The 19,516-nt window shown below is 40.5% G+C and overlaps 1 protein-coding gene across 1 annotated transcript in view; it reads left to right on the plus strand.

Moving 5' to 3' along the window:
* Window positions 1-7,387: 7,387 nt before the first annotated feature.
* Window positions 7,388-19,516, plus strand: part of LOC124159753 (serine-enriched protein) — a 77,147-nt gene continuing 65,018 nt past the window's right edge. Inside the window, exon 1 of the mRNA XM_046535664.1 lies at window positions 7,388-8,565. The gene's annotated coding sequence lies outside the window, so the exon portion shown is untranslated. The remainder of the gene's footprint in view (window positions 8,566-19,516) is intronic.

Below are 19,516 nucleotides of genomic sequence, written 5' to 3' on the forward strand. Positions count from 1 at the left end.
TCGTTCTGTGTTGTGGGGTGATGAGAAAATCAGTAACCATTCCAGTCAAAATGCTGGAGTTATTATTTCTGACAGAAAAATATTGCCTTAGGTAACTTGGTTGTTCATTTAAAAAAAAAGAGTAGAGGTATATACCAAGCAAGTATTTTATTTTCTTGGAGTATCATCGAACAGGGAATGAGGAGAGGGTGAAGACTACTCTGCTCCGTAGATCCCAACACGACCAAGACAAAAAATACATGTTTGGAGTAGCATTGAACAGCATCAGTCATTAAATACATGGGTATAACCACCTCAATATACTCCTTCAATGTCCATTTCTCCTAAATTACATGGCTGCCTTGGTGGCAGTGGGGTAAAATCTTCGCCTGCTAAACCAAAGCACACAGATTCGAGTCCCACTTGGGTAAGTGGCTCCTATCCACAGCATGGGTGTTTACGATAGTCCATCATTTATTTATTTATTATAGTATTCCACTGATTAAGGTAGGTTTCAATAGAGTATTAAAGAAGTGGTCTGGGAGCCTCCCTTTCCTTCCAGCACTGCCTTCTTTAATTCATTGTAAGGCCTACTCCCTTTCAATCTATCTAAAAATCGTGCGAAAGATCCACAGAGAAAAAATAATTCCCCTTGACCCAGATCCCCCGATTTCCAGTCAAGTGCTTTAGCCAGTTAAGCTACCGAGGCATCATTCTTCCCTGTGGATATTTGCAGACAGTGTCTGGGTTCGAATCCCGGTCAAGGAGAATGATTTTTTTCTCTGTGGATCTTTTGCACGATTGTGCATTGCGGGTGACTCCCTTAAAAGTTATCACCGCGGCTAGTCCCGGTATACTTTAAATAATCTAAAAATCCTATTCTTTTCCTTCCCCTCCCTCATTTCCCTAACATTCTACCCTCTAACACCATTTTCAACATCCCCTTCCCGCTAAGTATCCGCTCCATACATACATTCTGTCTCCTCCGTACCTCATCTAAAAGCTGCCTCTCCTCGCCAACCTTGCACTTCGTCGTTCCTCCATTATTATTGATTATAAAAAAATCCCTGATTTTAAAACCTTTGGGGAGGTAAAAATCGTCATCATTAGTCAACAATCCTAAGATAGGTTTGATGCATCTCCCCATTCCTTTCTCCTATACGCTAGCCTTTTCATTATGACGTATTTTTTCACTTTTACATCCTTTATATCCTGTTCTATGAAAATTATTCGCGGCCATACGGTGCCATTCTTCCCTTCCACCTATCCTTCTACGATGTTTATCTTCAGACCATCATGTCTCATAATGTGGCCAACTAAGTTGTTCCGTCTTCTCCTTAAGGTTTTTAGAAGACTTATCGTTTCTCCCACTCTTCTTGGTACTTCCTCATTATTTATTCGGTCGATCCACTTTGTCTTCATCACTCTTCAGTGGCACCATATTTCAAATGCTTCCACTCTTGAGTAATTTGCTACTATCAACGTCCAAGCCTCGCTTCCACAGAGAAACATACTCCATATGTCAGGGGCGGATCCAGGATTTCTTTCTGGGGGGGGGGAACAAGCAAGGCCTTATCCAGGATTTTGTTCCGGGGGGGGCACAAGGATACCTCGTTATACAAAACGAACCTAATGATAATGGGACGGTGTTAAAAATCTTGATTATTTTTAATTTTTTAAGGGGCTGGGGGGGCACTTGCCCCCGTGCCCCCTCCCCTAGATCCACCTCTGCCATACGTAGCATCTGATGAATTGTTTCCTTACTTCTATGCTTGTACTCTCAGCTGTAAGAAGATTCCTCTTTTTTGTAGAAAGCCCCTCTTTGCCCAAACTATTCTACTATTTCTTTCTTGCTTCGTCCATCATTGGTAAATCGGCTGGGTGAAAATAAATTTGCAAAATAAAAAAAATGCAGTGCTCCTCAAGTTACCCTGATGCAATAGGCAACCCACAATGCTTGTTTGCTTACATATTCCCATTTTAATAGCAATTGACCGGATAATGGCATTTTTCCTTGCCGAAGCCAGGGAACTCATTTCACTTATTGAAGAGAAAAGCCACAAAATATGAAGATACCTTGAATATACCTGTCAAAGAGACTGCAAAGAGGGGGCCCAATTCCATTCCCTAGTTGGCTGATTTTTGTTGCCACTTCGGTCGCATTTTAATCGGTTTTCAAAAATGCCCGTGGTGCAGTTGTGATTCCAATTTTTTCCAATATAATGCATTATAATTTTTTTATTTCGAGGGAAGGCATTGAGAAGTTATATATAAAGAGCTAAATGATAGATCACATCATAATGTAAATAAATTTCAGTTTACTACACTAATTATACCTTATTTCACAGTAAAACTCAGATACTTTGTCCTTCTGCGACCTATTTAAATGCGCGGCGGGTGAAAATGCATTATTAGGCTGACTTGAGGAGCCTCTATTGTAATATTCATGATGTCAGTAATGCCATGGACACACATAAATTTTCCTTACAAAATCCTAAGTAGTCAATATTATTGAGAAATATTTTTATTTGTGCAAATAATAGTACCGTATGGAGGCCATATTGAAGGTTGTTCAAAATAATGTCCAACCACAGACATGTAACCAAATTATGCAAAGAGCCCCTGCCAGAATTTCAATAAGTCAACATGTTGAGTGAAAGTGAATTGTGATGAGTGATAAATGCTGTGGCCGCAAGTCGTAATGAAGGAAAGAAAAAAGGCTTGCAGAAAGGTAGAAAATGGGCCAAGCAGTGGTGTATTGATAGGGAGAAGTTCACCCATGACAAATAACTATAATCTTCACATCTAAGAGAGTCTGTAGGCCATGATACATCTCAAAATTATTCAGCAATAAATATTTTTTGGTTTTCATATCACCTTTGATAATAACGCATCGTTGAGACGACTGGTTCAAACGATCGCTAGAGACCGACTGACAGGATACTGCACAATATTTCCAACGGACGGCAAAATATTATCCCGTTTGAACAATATATTTTCAATATTTTGAAAATCACACACTATATTACATAACCTTTGAATACTGCCCACACAAGGGCATACCCCGGATCACATCTAGGGGGGCAAGCCATAGTCTAGGGGGCGGGCAAGCCATGGGATTTGAGATTATTTCCTTGAAAAAATAGTTTTATTTTAGTTACATATCTTATACTACTATATATCATTTTTCCTGGGTTTAAATAAAATTTGTTAAATACTTTCAATTCAGTACCTATTTTGCTTAAAGACTTTTGCGATTTTTGCTTCTAGGGGGAACAGCTGCACCCCCATGCCCCTCGCTGGGTACGCCCTTGTGCCCACATGCGATCAATTACATAGCACAATCCACAATATTGTTCAATAGTATTGACCGTCTAGGGGCCGATTAAAATACAGAAAATGAAAATGGAATGAGTGAGCGATTGTGTGTTAGAGGTTTTTCTTTCGCATTTTATTTTAATTTTGGTGCATTTTTCTCATTAATTTACTTCTTTACAGTCCTTCTAAATAATTTTTTCCTTCACACAAGTTCTTACCTCATTCATGAAAGTGTAACGGTATTGTGGAATCCATTTTATTCAATACTTGGTATCGACTGAAAAAATGGCTTCATTTACGTTAGACATGGAGAAAAATACGGAGAACATGAGGGGTTAGGGTCTGCCTAATCAGTGCTGGATCACAACCCTGGGCCACCCACCAACCCTGGGCCGCCCACCAACCCAGGATCACCCACCAAGCATGAGCCTTCTGCTAGAATAGAGGAAAAAAAATAGGAAAAAAAATAGAAAGAAAACCTTCATGTAAATGGGGATTCGAAGTGAAGCTGGGTTGCATTTGGTTAACATCTATTCATCAACATTTATGTCCATGAAAAGTTACCGCTGCTTAAAAAAAAATGCTTGATCCATTGGCGTTCTTCAGTAGCGCAAACAGAAAAAGCTCAAGGGGGGGTCCAAAATACATCTTGAGCCGCCTTTACTTTTATCGCAATGAAAAATAAGTCGCATGCAAATTTCAAGCAAGTTTTGTTTAAACTTATTACACATTTATTCAAGATAATGCCATCTTATGATATAAAATAGTTACAATTGCGGTTCTGCAATGTTCGAGAATGGGGGCGGTGCCTCAAGGGGGCGCGCTCCCTCCGCCCGCCCGCCCGCCACTGGCGTTGTTGATGTGTAGCTCTGAACGCAACCAGTGGCACGCCAAGCGGTGTCGACGGAAAACGAGTTGCGCGCGCAGCTATTTGCGTATTTAGGAAGCTCAGTTTGGTATATTGTTGATAAATTTACTGAAAATTGTGCCGCTTGCATTTTCTGTTATCACGTTACAAATTACAACACCTTGAAACTGCGGGCCTCCCACCAAAACGGGCCCCGGTCCACCCGTATCCAAAAAATGTCCCTGTGTCAAAGGGGATACAAAGGGATTCGAGGGATACGCGCTTTAGGGAGACGTTAGAAAAGGGAACACTGGGAGATCGTTGGCTGAAATTTATAAATTTTAAGCAAAAGGCTGTTGCATGAGGTATGAGGACGAACATTTATTTATCATCACCACACCGAAAAGAGCGCATTAAAGGTCTCTAAATCATAGGAGTCCAACGAATAACAAAAGTGGAGGACGATCGCAAACAGGTACAGGGGCGGATCCAGGATTTTTTTCTGGGAGGGGCACAAGCAAGGCCGTATCCAGGATTTTGTTCTAGGTGGGGCACAACGATACCTCGTAATACAAAACGAACGCAATCACAATGGGACCGTATTAAAAATCTTGCATATTTTTGAGGGTCTGGGGGGGGGGCACGTGCCCCCGTTCCCCCCCCTGGATCCGCCTATGAACAGGTATGTCCTGAATAGTGGCAACCAAAGGGACTGCATACAGGAGGCCCAATTTCATCCCATAAGTGGCTGATTTCTGTAGCCACATCGATTGAATTTTAATCGATTTTCAAAAATGCCCGCGGCGCGGTGATGAGTGCAACGCGATCCACTTTTTTCCAATATTTTGCCGTATGGTCTTTGAAATGCAAGGAGTTACATTGAAGAGTTATAAATTTGATAAATCACATCATCATGAATGTAAATTTCGGTTGACACCCGCAGGGGCGAAGCTAGGAATTAAGGCTAGGGGGTGTTTTAGACGGAACTAATACTTGGAGGTCTGGAGGGTATGGAATACCCGCTAGGGTTATTTTTTGCTGGCGGGAGGTGCGGTGGCCCTCCCCCCAGAAAAAAATAAGGTAAATGGTTCATATTGGTGAGTTTTAAGGCTTTCGGAGGGATATTTTTACAATCCTCTCTCTATTCTGTAAGTAATGTTAATTCAATTAAGAAAAATGGATTAAACTTTAAAATTTCTCTGAGCTCTGGGGGGGTTTATTTCCCAAACCCCCCCTAACTACGCCACTGGACACCAGGAATAATACCTTATTTCCCTGTGAAAGTCGGATCAATTTGTCCGTCAGCTATACGAGTGGCGACTTTTGTAAACCCATTCACATGCGCGGTGGATGACAACACATTAGGAGACCAACTTGAGGATCCTCTTTTGTAATATTCGTGGGGGTAACCTACCTGGGTAGGACTCTAACTCGCGATCATCGGTTTGCAAGGCTTGACGCCTCTGGAGGTAGGGTAGAGGGGGAGTAGGGATTTGGGTTGGAGAGTAGCATTCCAATTTATGGGAAGGAACTTTAACCCATTTGACGGGTATGCACCTGGAATATTTTGAAGTTTGAAAATTTGTAAAACTTCCAAGAGTGCTTAGCAACGAGAAGACAGCAGTTTTCTCATGAAATTGGAATTTCGGCGTTTTGAAATGGAGCGACTATTTCTTTCCGATTTTAAAACGTCTCTCCTGCTTTATACCTGTTGGTGTTTGTGTGAAATTTCAATGTTTTTTTTTTCTTGAACAAAAGAAGTACTATTTTGTGTTACGTTTTTTATTCTTCCCCTCTCTGAACAACCATGTGCCTTGTTGGTTGTTGATTTTAAGATCAGTGATAATTGTAAATCAGCTAAAACTGAGAATGCATTTTTTTATGGGTTACAGTTACTTATTGATTTCTATCCAGCCTAAAGACCAACTTCCGACAACAAAACCATCTGTTCATTTGTTCAGTGCTAAAATAATTACAATTCAATTAACTCAATAATTAAATTTGAAAGTTAGGAAGGTGTGATCACTCGCAGTTGGGGGTTTCCTATTATTTTTTTATTGGCTAAATCGAAAGATTATTACTCCTGGAGTACGCATTTCACGCTTTCAGATTTTTAAATGACGATATCTATTTTTCGCGATGAAATGAAATGTGAACATTTTCAAGCGCGCGAAAACGTGACGGCTAACTATGAATGCTGGGAAAAGCCCGTGTGACGTCGTTCTGGTTCCCGCTACCGCCAAGTGAGGTGACCTTGAGGCGAGGATATGTGTGCCGCTGCGACGCAGGCTGCTATCAGGTAGCAGAGTACCCTGCTAGCGCTTGGCTTAAATCAGGATTATCAATACCTTATCAAACGGAGGAAACTTTCCGACCATAGGCAGTTTTAATAGGTGATTATTAAGAGATGTTTCCCTGAGCAGTGTGCCTTATGCATGCATTGGTAATTTCAGTCGACGTAAAACTATCTACTCGTATAGAAACTAGGACCCTGTGACGTCACGTGGAGTGGAATCGCATGGGCGCCAATGTGGCCTTTTTCAAATGCGGTTAAAATTGACCATTGCCTTTCGTCTAAACTGGGATTTCTGAAACCAAATAATTTTTTATATTATGAGTACACTAATGGTGGGTAACGAATCGTAATCAATGCCTTTCGTTTTCTTTGATGAAGGAAACTATCCTATTAACTTAGTGGGTAAGTGATGCCTTCAACGTGTGCATTATTAACCGTCATGCAAGAACATCTGTTACTCGATTTTGGGTTTAATTGTATCGGCTATAAAACGACATTTTTTTGCAGTGAGCACATACTTTTCGCCCAATCGTCCTTGCATGGTTAACCATGGTTAACCAATATCATAACGATCATAACATTCACTACCAATAAACAGTACCAGTCAGCTATTGGATTAAAAAAATGAATTAGTGAACCTTTTTTAATGGCAAGAAATCTTCTTTTAAAAGAGCTGGAGATAACTTTAATACAATGAAACTTGTAAAAAAGCAAAAAAATTATACCGCGCCGCCACTTGGCTGTAAGGTTCAGTGATTCGTGAAGAGATGGCGGGCCGATCGGCGGCGCGGCCGAAATCGCCACCCCTACTCTCCTCAGGCCGCTTTCCCCTCCCGCCCCCCTAAAAAAAAGACCACCCCTCCATTCCCGTATCCTTCCATGCCGCTGCATCCAGCCGCCCTCGGCTCCCATTGGTCCACGCGACGGAAAGGGAGCGAGTCCATTCGTGGGGGCGCGGGAGAGTGGAATAAGGGCGCTTGTCTTCGTAGAGGGTGCGGAGGGGTGCGGGAGAAGAAGCTAGGATGCGGAGGACGGAGAGTCGATCGTAGGGGCACCTCCACAGAGGAGCGGTGACAGGCGTTGGAAGCGGACTACCAGCGGGAAAACGAGTCAACGAGCCAAGGTAGGCAGGAAGAGATGAGACTAGGGCACGAATGAGATAAGGAGGGGATACGGTAGAGATAAAATATAGATAGACAGGGGATATATTAGAGATAAGAAGAGGATATGTATAGTATGGTACAGCTACGATAATACGGGGAAACAACTAGCCCACGAAGACGAGCATGTGGCAGAGCTAACACAAGGGCGAGGTGAAGGCTCAGCTGCTTTGAGAGCAGCGGTACAAGGGCGCTTACTGCCGCTACAACCGGGTTCCTGTCGCGAGATAGATTCTCGACCTAGTGTCCGCGCACCGGAAGGTGTCGACCCCGTAAAGCGCGTGGGGAGCTGCGTACGGATTACCCGAACGGGAAGCGAGGAGTGACGCACTGACTTCCCGCGGATACGAGGAAGCGGGCTTCCCCACTGCGCGCCGTCAGTGAGTGAGTCGCGTTTGACCGACATGCCAGCGACCAACGTGCTCTACCGCGCCGAGCCCCAACCTACCTTCGGCAGCAAGTGAACGGACATAGAGGTCGGCAGTGAGCTGAATCAGAGGCAGAATCATCAAGTGAATGGTGGAACACGTGCGCAAACTTTGTAGTTCATCAAGGTTCTCGCTTGGACCAAGTATTTGAGTGTGTTCCTTTGCGCGAAAGAACCGAAGTCTCTTCTTCGTCATCAGTCTTCCCCACTCCTTGAGAGGAGTTGACAACAGGTCCCGCGCATACCCTTCCAACCCCCTCCCCCCCCTTCGCTAAGCTATAGACCCCCGACCCCCTTTTCTGCATCCATCCCTTCCTGCGCCACCCATAATAGCAGCTTTATTGTCGCCGACAGCGTCCAAGCATCAGGTTGGTGTGCCTTGTGTGTGTTGTTGTGGTGCCTTTACTTTCGGCGGTGGTGGTGCACCAAGGAGCACCCCTTGCCGCGTAGACAAAGACGGTTCCGATAAGATTTTCTAGGCTGTTTCGACCGATAAACAAAGAGGACCTACCAGCTGGAAACGACCCATTCCGAGCAGGTGAGTGAAATGAACTTTTGAGTGCCCACGCACGACCCTTGCCTCATTTCAATGCTTTCCGGGAATTCGTTTGACCCATTTAAACGATGCTTACCAGTTGAGTATTAAGAAATAGGGATGCCAAACTAAAATCGCTATAAAATATCTTTGATGGTAATCAATTGCTTAAAAAATTCACCTCTTTCAGGTCGACTTTCAAGTAAATATCTAGCTGAAATGAGGGACTCTTGCATGATTCACAAGCTTTTACGGGATTATTTCACGCATTTGCACGACATCTACCAATTTAACCTAAAAAAACAGAAGATCATAACTAAATATACCGTGTAATAGTCGTAAAACCTTACTTTGCAGTTCATTTTTTAACTGAATCTGGGAAAATAGATTGAGCTCCAAGTTACCTAAATAGAAAAATATAGAAGTGAGGTATACAAGCGAGGACTTTTTGCATATGTAAATTATAACGCAAGCAACTCAATTTTATACCTCTATACCTATAGTGGCATAGTTTCATCGTATTGACGAAGGTTTTCTCGAAAGAAAAACCAAACTAAAATCCTAAACATTGATCATTGTGTGAAAAATCACGCATTTGTGATACTTAGACAGAAACTTTCCAATAAAGTTTTTATCGGACTCAAATATGTTAATTTCAGCTCCATCCCTCACACCTATGGGCTAAATAAAATCGAAAAAATTCCTTACTAACGCAAGATAGCATTTAAGCAGGTGGGTGCAGATATATTTTTCCAATAACAGCACTTTTTTGGTATCAGGAACAAAAGCAAGCCTTAGATCTTTCCTAATATGCGTCTAATGCACGTAAAGAAAGAAATCGGCGTTTATGCTCTGGTTTATAGATAACTATTTGGTCATTTATTTGGTTCTTCTTAATCCTATCTATTAAAGAGATTTAAGGAGTCGCTTAAGGTATAAAGCCCCCCAAGAATTATTAAGCGTCATCAATGGAATATTAAATGTTAGAGGGACAATTTGTACAGTATTGTCTCTAATAATTTAGATCAAACAAATTTTCAAGCTGAATTGGACGTATATATTGTCCATTATAGAGGATTAGTTCTGATGTGGTCCACAAATTGTTCGAGAGCGGTATTTTCTGTTAATGGGCCATTTTAGCATTTATCAGACAGAAACAGAAGTGACGGTATTACAGTAAAATCTGAATCCGCCCTATTTCTCAGTCCGGTTCAACATTCAGAGTTAAGAATCAAAATGCTTCGTTCCACCAAAACACCCCTTTTAAGGGGCATGCATTCCTTTTCAAATCGTAATCCCAATTGTACCCAAAAGGATTGAGTTCAGTGGACGTTCTCCATATGTCCTTGGGGAGGCAAAAAGGTACATACATCACCACAAGGAAGATGTATTCTTTTTTCAAATATATGCAATGAAGACAATAGCCCTAAATCTAGGGGGGGGGGGAGGGTTGGCCGATAAATCCTTTTAATCGTCTCTCTTACCTTTCTAGTTTTTGTGGCACTTACTTTATTTCTGATTGTTTTAAGAGGAAAAGTGATTTAGAAAATGTTTCATGTAAGCTTATCATAACTGGTAGAATTATTTTATAACAATAATTTTATTTGTAAAACAATGATATCCAAATCAACACCTACGCTATTTTCAGCGCTAATTGGAAAGATTAGGCTATAAACAGACATTATGGTAATATATTTGAACCATTGTCTATGAAATGCTTCTCTCTATACATCACCGAGCACTTCAGTCATTAATAAGACTACACCCTCAAAAAAACCACACGCCCCTTTTCAAAATCTTCCCTTTCTCTCTCCCAGCTGGGGAGTGCTAAGGCAAAGGGATAAGGGGTTAGGGAAAGGAGGGGGACAGGGTTCTTTTTATTACGGCCTATCCCGAGCGCGTGCTCCGCCGAAAGGCAAGCAAGGCAAGCAGGTAGGTTGGCTAAAATATCGATCAACTTGGACCCTCCCCTCCCTCTTCCGCCCCTCCCCCTTACCACTCCTCCCCTACGTCCCCACTCCACCTCCCCACCTCTCCTCCCCACGTTCCCCCCACCCCTTGTTTACCCTTCCCCTCCCTTCGTCACCCGCGACACCCCCTGCCTTTAACCCACATTCATGAAGGGGAGGGGGGAGGAGGGCACAAACACACAGGGATTACGCCCCCGCATTGGATGTGGCGGACGCCTGTTGCCCCTGGTCGTTGCGCCGGGAAACCCTTGCCCCCCCCCCACCCCCCTCCACGTTTATGAGAATGCGGCCCAGAGAAATGTATGACGGCTGAATGGGGGGGACAGATGATTTCGCAAAAAATAAATACGCATATTCACTCTCTGGCAGTGAAGATTTCTCGGGTCTTCACACCGGGTGAGGTCTTCCATATCTCCTTCCGACGTTTCGATGTACAGCTCGCCCATCGTCATCAGGGAATCAGGAATCCAAACATAATGTATTCCTTTCCCCTTATCACTTTGCCCAAGCTCCTCATCTGGGAGAGAAAGGAAGATTTTGAAAAGGAGCGGGTGCTTTTTTTAGTTTTTGTCTAGTTAATGACTGAAGTGCTCGGTGATGTACAGGGGAAAGCATTTAATGGCTATGGTTCATATATTACAGTCTTTTTATCCTCTTTCTAATCCTAGCTAAAGAGATTTAAGGAATTACTTAGGGTATAATGCTCCCAAGAATTAATAAGCGTCATCAATGGAATATCAATTGTTAGAGGGACAATTTGTACAGTATTGTCTCTAGTAATTTAGATCAAACAAATTTTCAAGCTGAATTCCTTTTATAATAAGCTTCTTCAAAGCTTTTATAAGCTTTATAAGTTCCAATTATAGCTGAAAATACTGTAGGTGTCGTAATAGATGTAATGGTTTCACAAGTAAAATTAATGCTACAAAATAATTCTATCAGTTATGGTAGATTTACTTGAACCAATTTCTAGAAAGTAAGGGCCTCTATATCTCCCTAAGACGTTACGATGTGCAACTCGGCCATAATCCTCAGGGATTCAGGAATACAATGAAAAAAGAGAACATGGATTCCTGAATCCCCGAGGACGATGGTCGAGTTGCACACCGAAACGTCGGAATGAGATATGGAGGAACTTACACAGAATGAGACCCAAGAAATCTTCACTGCCATTGTTCGCCGGGAAAAAACCAGACATGACATTATCCACTCTCTAATTCTCACTGAGTTACGTTTCTTGGAATTCTGTATGATATTAAGGAGAATATTGAGAAAGAATTGGTTGCCAACCAGGTACCCAGGTCAAGAGAGCATCTACAAAAAGGAGGATTTACTTAAAGCTGAGAAAAGAAGCATAGGATTTCAGGAATACTCGGACATATTTTGATGCTACATCTGGATAATCTCTCTGTGAGGTATGCTTGTGGACAGAAGCAGGGTCGGAATGGTAATCTTTCCTATGAAGCATGTAAAACTTGAGATCATGGAATAGCATGGATACTGAAATATGAAAAACGTTAGCTAAGGCCCCTTGCAGGCATACAAATTTTGGATTGCCGGTAAATATCGGCTGTCCAACTACCAATGGTGAACAATGGGAGGGTTTGGAAGCTTGCACACTGACCGACCACGCACTGGCATTAGTAATAAGCCAGCAGCCAGCGTTAGCAGTTAGCCATTGCCACTGTGGATCGTCGGTGCCGGCACAACAAGCCAAGTAAGTGATCGTTTGACCGCTAAAAATCCGGCGTGTGTGCAAGCAGCGCTTCGCCGGTAAAATAATGGCCGATATTTTACCGGCCGTCCAAAATCGGTGTGTGTGCAAGGGACATAACGTGAGTGTTGAAGGGAGAGCTGCCTCCCGATTTTCGCTCCGTATCTGTTTGTCATGAGCAACTGCATGCCGATTTTCTTTGGTTGGCTCCCGGTCTTCGCGTCATAACATTAGTGACGTGATGCAGGAAAACTTCGGGTATTTTCGACTTTCCCCACTATCGTGGAGGGTAGGGCAAGAAAATGTTTTCGTGAAGCCTACCGAATACAAAATTACGCGTCGAGTTTCAGCCATGACAGTTTAAAGTGAGGTAAATTAAACCAGAGCTTCAAGCGAGTAACAACAATATGATTTCGCCTCCTCACCCATTTTGAGATATATTTTTCAGATAATTGTAATCTCAAATTTTCGTCCAACCTCAATTATTTTATGACCTTAAAAATTTAGAGCATCAAATAAAATGTCGAAAAGCCTCAAAAGAGTTGCGATCTCATATTTATGGACAAAAATGCTAAAACTTTTGTCCTCCACCACCTCAAGAAGTATTGAAGAATCCTCCTCGAACACCCTGTATACGAACTGTATTGAGGCACAAGGATGTAGCCATGGATGAGTAAGGAAATTGAACCCCCCAAACTGTTAAGAAGAAACTGTAATTGGTGTTTAATAAAAACCCTTCAAGACGCAAATCCCCGTCAAAGTCAAATTTTCCAAATATTTTATCTGGCTTCGGTCTTAGTGAATGCAGCGGTGAACGGAAAAAAAAATTTCCGGTCCCTGCTGAAGAAAAGGTAGAAGAACTTTTCAAGGAGTAATTATATTGTAAATATTTAAAAAATATTATAAATATTATTATTATTAAATAACATAAAAAAAAACCCAGGTTGAGCAGAATCACAGTACACATAAAAAAAGATAAAAACACTCACAGTACTAAATTTTCGGTGGCGCATTACCATCTTCCTCAGAGTTAGGTCCTACCTATTTACCTCGTCGAGGAACATTTCGAAGTGTCTATTATTAATAAATATATATTATTATTTTAAGTGTCATAAAAATACCCCAGGTTGGGCAGAATCACAGGACACATAAATGATATAAAAACACTCGCAGTAATAAATTTTCGGTGCCGCATTACCACCTTCCTCAGAGTTAGGTAGGAGACTGTTTTTTAGAGAGGAGATTATTTTAAATATCATTTATATAAAAGAGATTCTTTAATATTATAAGATTAGCTAGCGTAATAGTACGGTGAAGAGCGGCGCCAAACCAATTGCAATATTTTTAATTTATCATCATACTTTTGAAGTTGGAGACAGACCGCTAAGGGCTCATCAGTAGTATACTGCTTTTCCGCTCTGGTGACGATTTACCCCTTACCTTCGTTGACAATTTTGGCAGCAATCCCTCTAATCTTCTTTTAGCTTAATGCGTTGCATGTACACAAAAATTAAATACAATTCAAATCTATGTTTCAATGACTTGTTTTATAATATCTTCTCCCAAATCTCAAACTTCTGACTTTAAAAAATCTTTAGTCATCGCCCTGAAATACTGTCGATACGATATTCGCGAGTAATGAACGTGAAGGGGTAAAGTAACGCATTGTAAAAACTGCGTAGCTTTGAGAGAAACCCACCACAACTTTACCCATCGCGTGTTTTTAAGCAACCTTTTCCCGCCGACGTTTTGCACGTACAAAAGTTTTTGCGCGTCCTCCAAAACCGGACGCCAGTATAGCTTCATAAACGATTTCACATGGACCTAAAAATTATCAAATGATAATCATTTCAACGCTTTAAATACGTACGGAGATATGGAGAGAGTGCTTTGAGTAAAGGTGTATTATTAACGTATTTATAAAACAATACAATAATAAAAGGCTGCAGTGGCGCAGCGAGGAGGGGTTCGAGGGACAAACCCCTCCCCCCCCCCAGAGCTCAAAGAATATTTTGTAAAAATATTTTAATGTGACAAATTTTGTAACTAATATTAGTGGGACGGATGACTCGCAAACAAAACATATAACTATGAATTCAGCCGTAAAACTCACCATTTTGAACCATTTATCCTAAAACATTTCTGGGGAAGAGCCCCTACACCTCCTGATTACCCTGGCGGGTACTCCGTACCCCCAGACCGCCCGGTATTAGTTGCGCTTAAACCCCGCCCCCTCTCTTGCCTTAATTCCTAGCAGCGCTCCTGACAGGCTGTTGAATTATTCCACCGAAGTTCAGAACTAATATCTAATAACAAAAACTTGCATTAAACACCTGTAAAGAAGCTTTTAAACATGGTTCGAGGTTTAGGAAAGCCAGACGCTATGTGCGATACGACTATAATTTGTTTCTCTGTTTCGATTCTGATTATGCTTCGGAAAATAAATATTAGGCAAGTTAATTTCGAGACAGATGTTTGGAAACATGGGAAAGAACTTGCACAACTTTCCAGCAGCGAATCCGGGTTTTGCAAAAAAAATAAGGCAACATTTAAAACCTTTCCTAGTCATCTTCCGCGTGGCCGCTAATTACTTAGAAAATATAGAAAACTACAAATTTAGCTAGGTTTGACTGTTTTTCAACCGTCTTATACCCTGACTTTACTTGATATGCCATTACCCTCTTCCGCTGTTTCAAATTTATACACTAGTCCATTATTGTCTTCTTAAAATAAAACGAATTACTCTGACGTCTCCGTTCCCTTCCCTTCTACTATTTCATTTATTATAATATCAAAGCGTATGTGAAAATTTTCTCCATTTCATACGACATGCTTTGAACACCACACCTAAACTAATGAGAGATATTTAACTTGACAAGCTTTACCAACCAGGTGAGTATGGGAAGTAACTTTAAGTTAAGATTCTATATTGCTCATAAAGGACTAAAAATGAATTATGTAACTGATTCCAAAAGAAACATTCTTCTACCATAAAAACAATGCCATTTTTTAATGACATCAGCCCCTCTGAAAATTCCCATTTATTAATCTACCATTACGTCACGCTCATTCATAGCTGTATTTTTAGGTGCTTGGTCATTTAAAGGTACGAACACGTAGCATGTACTTAATATAACATAGTATTAAATGAAATTTGATCATCAACCTCGGTAAACAGTTGCAATACACACCCGGAATTATAAATGGCATGGTATTTTACATTATTACCCCGCTCTCATTATCACCCTTGTATTCGCGATGGTGTATATTCAACTCGTCGTATATCTTCGCTCCGTGTTGCTCCTTTATTTTTCGCCATTTCTGGCTGTCTCTCCTTCACAAGGATTTCGTTTGATGACAAAAGCAGAGACGCCCAAGCCCTGCGCTGCGAGAGACAGCTTTCGCTCGAGTGGACTTATACCGCAGTTTCCACAATTCCTTTCTCTGTTCCGACTCTCATCACTCTGCGGAAAATAAATATTAGGCAGGGTCTCCGCACCCATTCCAACAATATTTCTGCTGTAGCGTCATCACATACACTACCCCTCCTCTTTGTCTTCCTATGCGGCGTCGGTGGTTGTACAAAGATCAATTAACATTGCTCCCACATAGCTCTTCTGTAAACAGTTCAGCGTAGCGTGTAAGCTTAGCATATAAAGAAAATATTACAGGAATAAGATCAAAATTATCTATAATATTTAGAATAAAATTTCTAGTTCAGGTCCCTTTGCGTAGACGTTCCTTTGGTATGCATATCGTACTGTTGAAATCAAGGGTAACACCACGGTAGCAGAGGACTCCTGATTTCTGCATGTCCGGATATACCCGTTTCGTTATCGCAGCTAAGTGCCTAGAAATTATTTTCAAATTTCTTAGATGTTATGCGGAATTTTCTTCATTCAAAATCCAAATATCCTTCAAGAGAAATTAAAATTCTCTTGTTCATCTAAATTCTAGCAGAAAACAGGATGGACTTCTCAACATGCAGGTCAATCGTGACTCTTGGTAACTACTCGTGGCGCTGGTAAAAATTGACCTCAACTTGATCTATACATTTAGTTCAAAGCAGAATGCACCACCTAAAGAAAACTTCGATTTCCTGAATATACCAGATATAGGTAACTAATTTCCACATCCGACAGTAAAATAATATTCTCAACTATTTTTACGTGCTGGTCTTAAAAATTCATTGACATTTCTTACCTGCCGACAAGAGTCACCCAGTACTCACCATTCTTCCAAAGGAGTTACCCAAGTTGTGCTGGATACTCACGCAATACCAGCATAAATTCTAACAGTCGGGAACATGCCTGAAAAATGATTGAAAGGAACTTAAATATTCTTCTAGTCGTTAATTTTTAAATCACAAAACGAATTTTCCTATCCGTAAGAATTAGAAATTACTTTTTCACGTAAAATAGTGAATTTTTTTTCGTGAAAATTTACTCCGTGTAACATATATTATGTTTTACAAATCAGGCAGAAAGGACTACGCGGACATGCTAGGGTAGAAAAATTTCATAAACACGATTAACTAAAGATACCGTTGCACGGTACACAGTAGCCACAGATTTTTCTGCCGACAAAGTCTAATGAAGCAGTGTGACAAAAGAAAAATAGCGCTTGAACATGGCATTTTGGTACCGAAGTAAAGTATCAGCTAGCGGGGCTTTAATTTTAATTATAGGTTTATGTTGTGGGCGCATAACTTTTAAAAAAATTGTCAAGCGATTCAAATAACTGCACTAATTAGAAGTTGACGGGTTTATTGCTTTATTTCCAGCTATGCTTCGCCAACAATCACTGAGATACAGTTGTTTTACAGTGAGCCTGCTGATAAAGAATGACTCAACGATGAACCTTACAGTCTATTGTGGTGGCCGATGCTATGAAATGTATTCATCTTTATATGACCCTACAATCCATGTATCCCATTACATAAATCCGCAGATCCACATAATAGCGTGCAGAACCCGCCAAGGGAGTGAGGAACATCTCGGGATACGACCCTTGGTACCTTGAGTAGCGAAAGACAAATTTAAGCGCAAAAAGGAAACCTCCCGGTTAATATGTGACTCAAAATAGATTCTTGATTAGTAATTTTAGGGAATATTTATTATTTAGTGTAAAGTAATATTTTCACACAAGGTGAGACATCCTTATTCGTCAACGGATGCAAAACTAGGCTACGTATCTTGTATATTACTCCATTAATATATTTTTCATGGAATATTTTTTTCAGCAATTTGAGATGCTTGGTGGCTATAAAACCTATAAAGTCAGGAAATGTCAGGGAAAATTGTATACTATGTACCTAAAATTCCAGTTGTGATTTTTCCTCATGCTCAAATGCATAGCTATATCTTCGATGTTTGAAAATTACATACTTGAAATGTAATAGGAAATGCATTCAATAACTATAAATAACAACTTTGAAGGAATATTTTCACCACTACCCACTAATAAAGCTTGATTAGCTCCTCAGAAGTATATCACTATTACCAGAACTGGAATTCATGATTGATGCACTTATGATACCCCCGGAAATGACTCCGTTTGAAGAAAATATGTTGCTGTTAAGGATCATCATCCATTTTTTAATAGAAGGTGCTTTATATTTATGACGTCGAACAAAAATAATACGATCAAAATCATTGAATTTGCATTGAATTGCTGTTAAGACGGTAAATACTAGTTATCAATATTCATTTCTGCATCGTTATTTAACTTTGTTTAAAAATATAATTTAACTTCATTCTATCAGCTTATTTCCATAATTCTATTATTTCTACATCGTGATTTTACTTAATTTATGTAAAAGATAATATAACTTCTTCTATCACATTTTCATTGCAATTAAAAATGATAGATTTATACAATACGTACTGCAAAACAAGTTTGAAGATTTTGAAAGTAGCTCGACAAGATAGGGAATAAACAACTTGATATTATATAGGCCAACCCGGAGACAACTGCGGCGACATTTTAAATCGAATTACGTATTTTGACTTCATTTACAACATTTATTGGACGGAAATTCAAAAACTTGGGCCATAATATTTTCGAATAACCGTAACCTTGAAAAGGAGGAACAACTAAGTAATCCATTCACAAAAATCGTCCACAATTTCATCATTGTTTTGCAACCTAAAACGGATATGATTCGCTCCAACTTCAACATTAGATAGTGGGAGCACGAGTTGACTAGTTTTCCATATTCCAGTGATCCCGAGAAGTCATGAAAGAGACCCATTCATAAACTTAAAGCGGGTAGAGTTGCTTGCCGCTCCTCCACCAAGAAGAGTCTCGGCTTACGCTAACCTCGATTCAAGTAACTCCCACGTATTTTATCGATCCTGCCTTTCCTGGTGCTGCGCATTGATCGCTATGAAATCCAATGCCATTCAGAAAAGGAAATAAGGGTTGATGTTGCACACTCGTTCATGTGGAAATTGCTTACGATAAATAAAATATGTGTGCATGCAGCATTAACTTATTGCAAAAACAATTAGTTTTCTTTTAAGACTAGGAGGGGTTAAGACATTATATATACTTCTACCTTTTCATTCATAAGCACTTGAAGATGCGACCTCAACGACGCACAGAGGGCGGAAATCGGAAAAAGCTTGACAAAACTAATATCTCCGTTATTATTCAACGTAGATCAACCATTTTTTCGATTTTTAATTATTTTTTCCTCCATCGTCCGAATCTAATGTTATTTTTGCTCTAGAACAATCAGGGGCCTCTCTAAAACAAAATGGCGGAAACAGTAAACATTCCTTATTTTTAATATTAAAAGCGCTGCATGTTAGATGCTTATTATATTCATACAAGTACTATCAATGACTTCGCGACGTTACCGAAACAAAGCCACTGGTGATGCGGCTGACATATGTTAAGGCCTGGTTACACAATACATTACACACGTACGGGTTAATGTCTAATTGTATGAGCGAGAGAATGAACGTTAAAATGCACCGTATAACCACCCAACTTTTGCGAATGCACGCACAGAAAACAGACCCTGTTCTAATTTGGTTCATGCATTCGTACATGTTCCGTTCCGGTCCACCAAAATCATTCACGCAAACGTACATTAACTTGTACGTGTTAATGCAGTGTGTAATCAGGCCTTTACGGTTTGAAAATAATGCGAGTCATGGAATTCGTTTGTCCGTAGATTTCTGCGAGGAAGATTACCTCTAACTTAAACGTGGAGGTCAACGTTAGAGTTCGTGAGCGAGGATCACACTGGCATCTTGAATTG

Source organism: Ischnura elegans, chromosome 5, assembly GCF_921293095.1.
Source record: "Ischnura elegans chromosome 5, ioIscEleg1.1, whole genome shotgun sequence".
In the NCBI taxonomy this organism is placed as follows: Eukaryota; Metazoa; Arthropoda; class Insecta; order Odonata; family Coenagrionidae; genus Ischnura; species Ischnura elegans.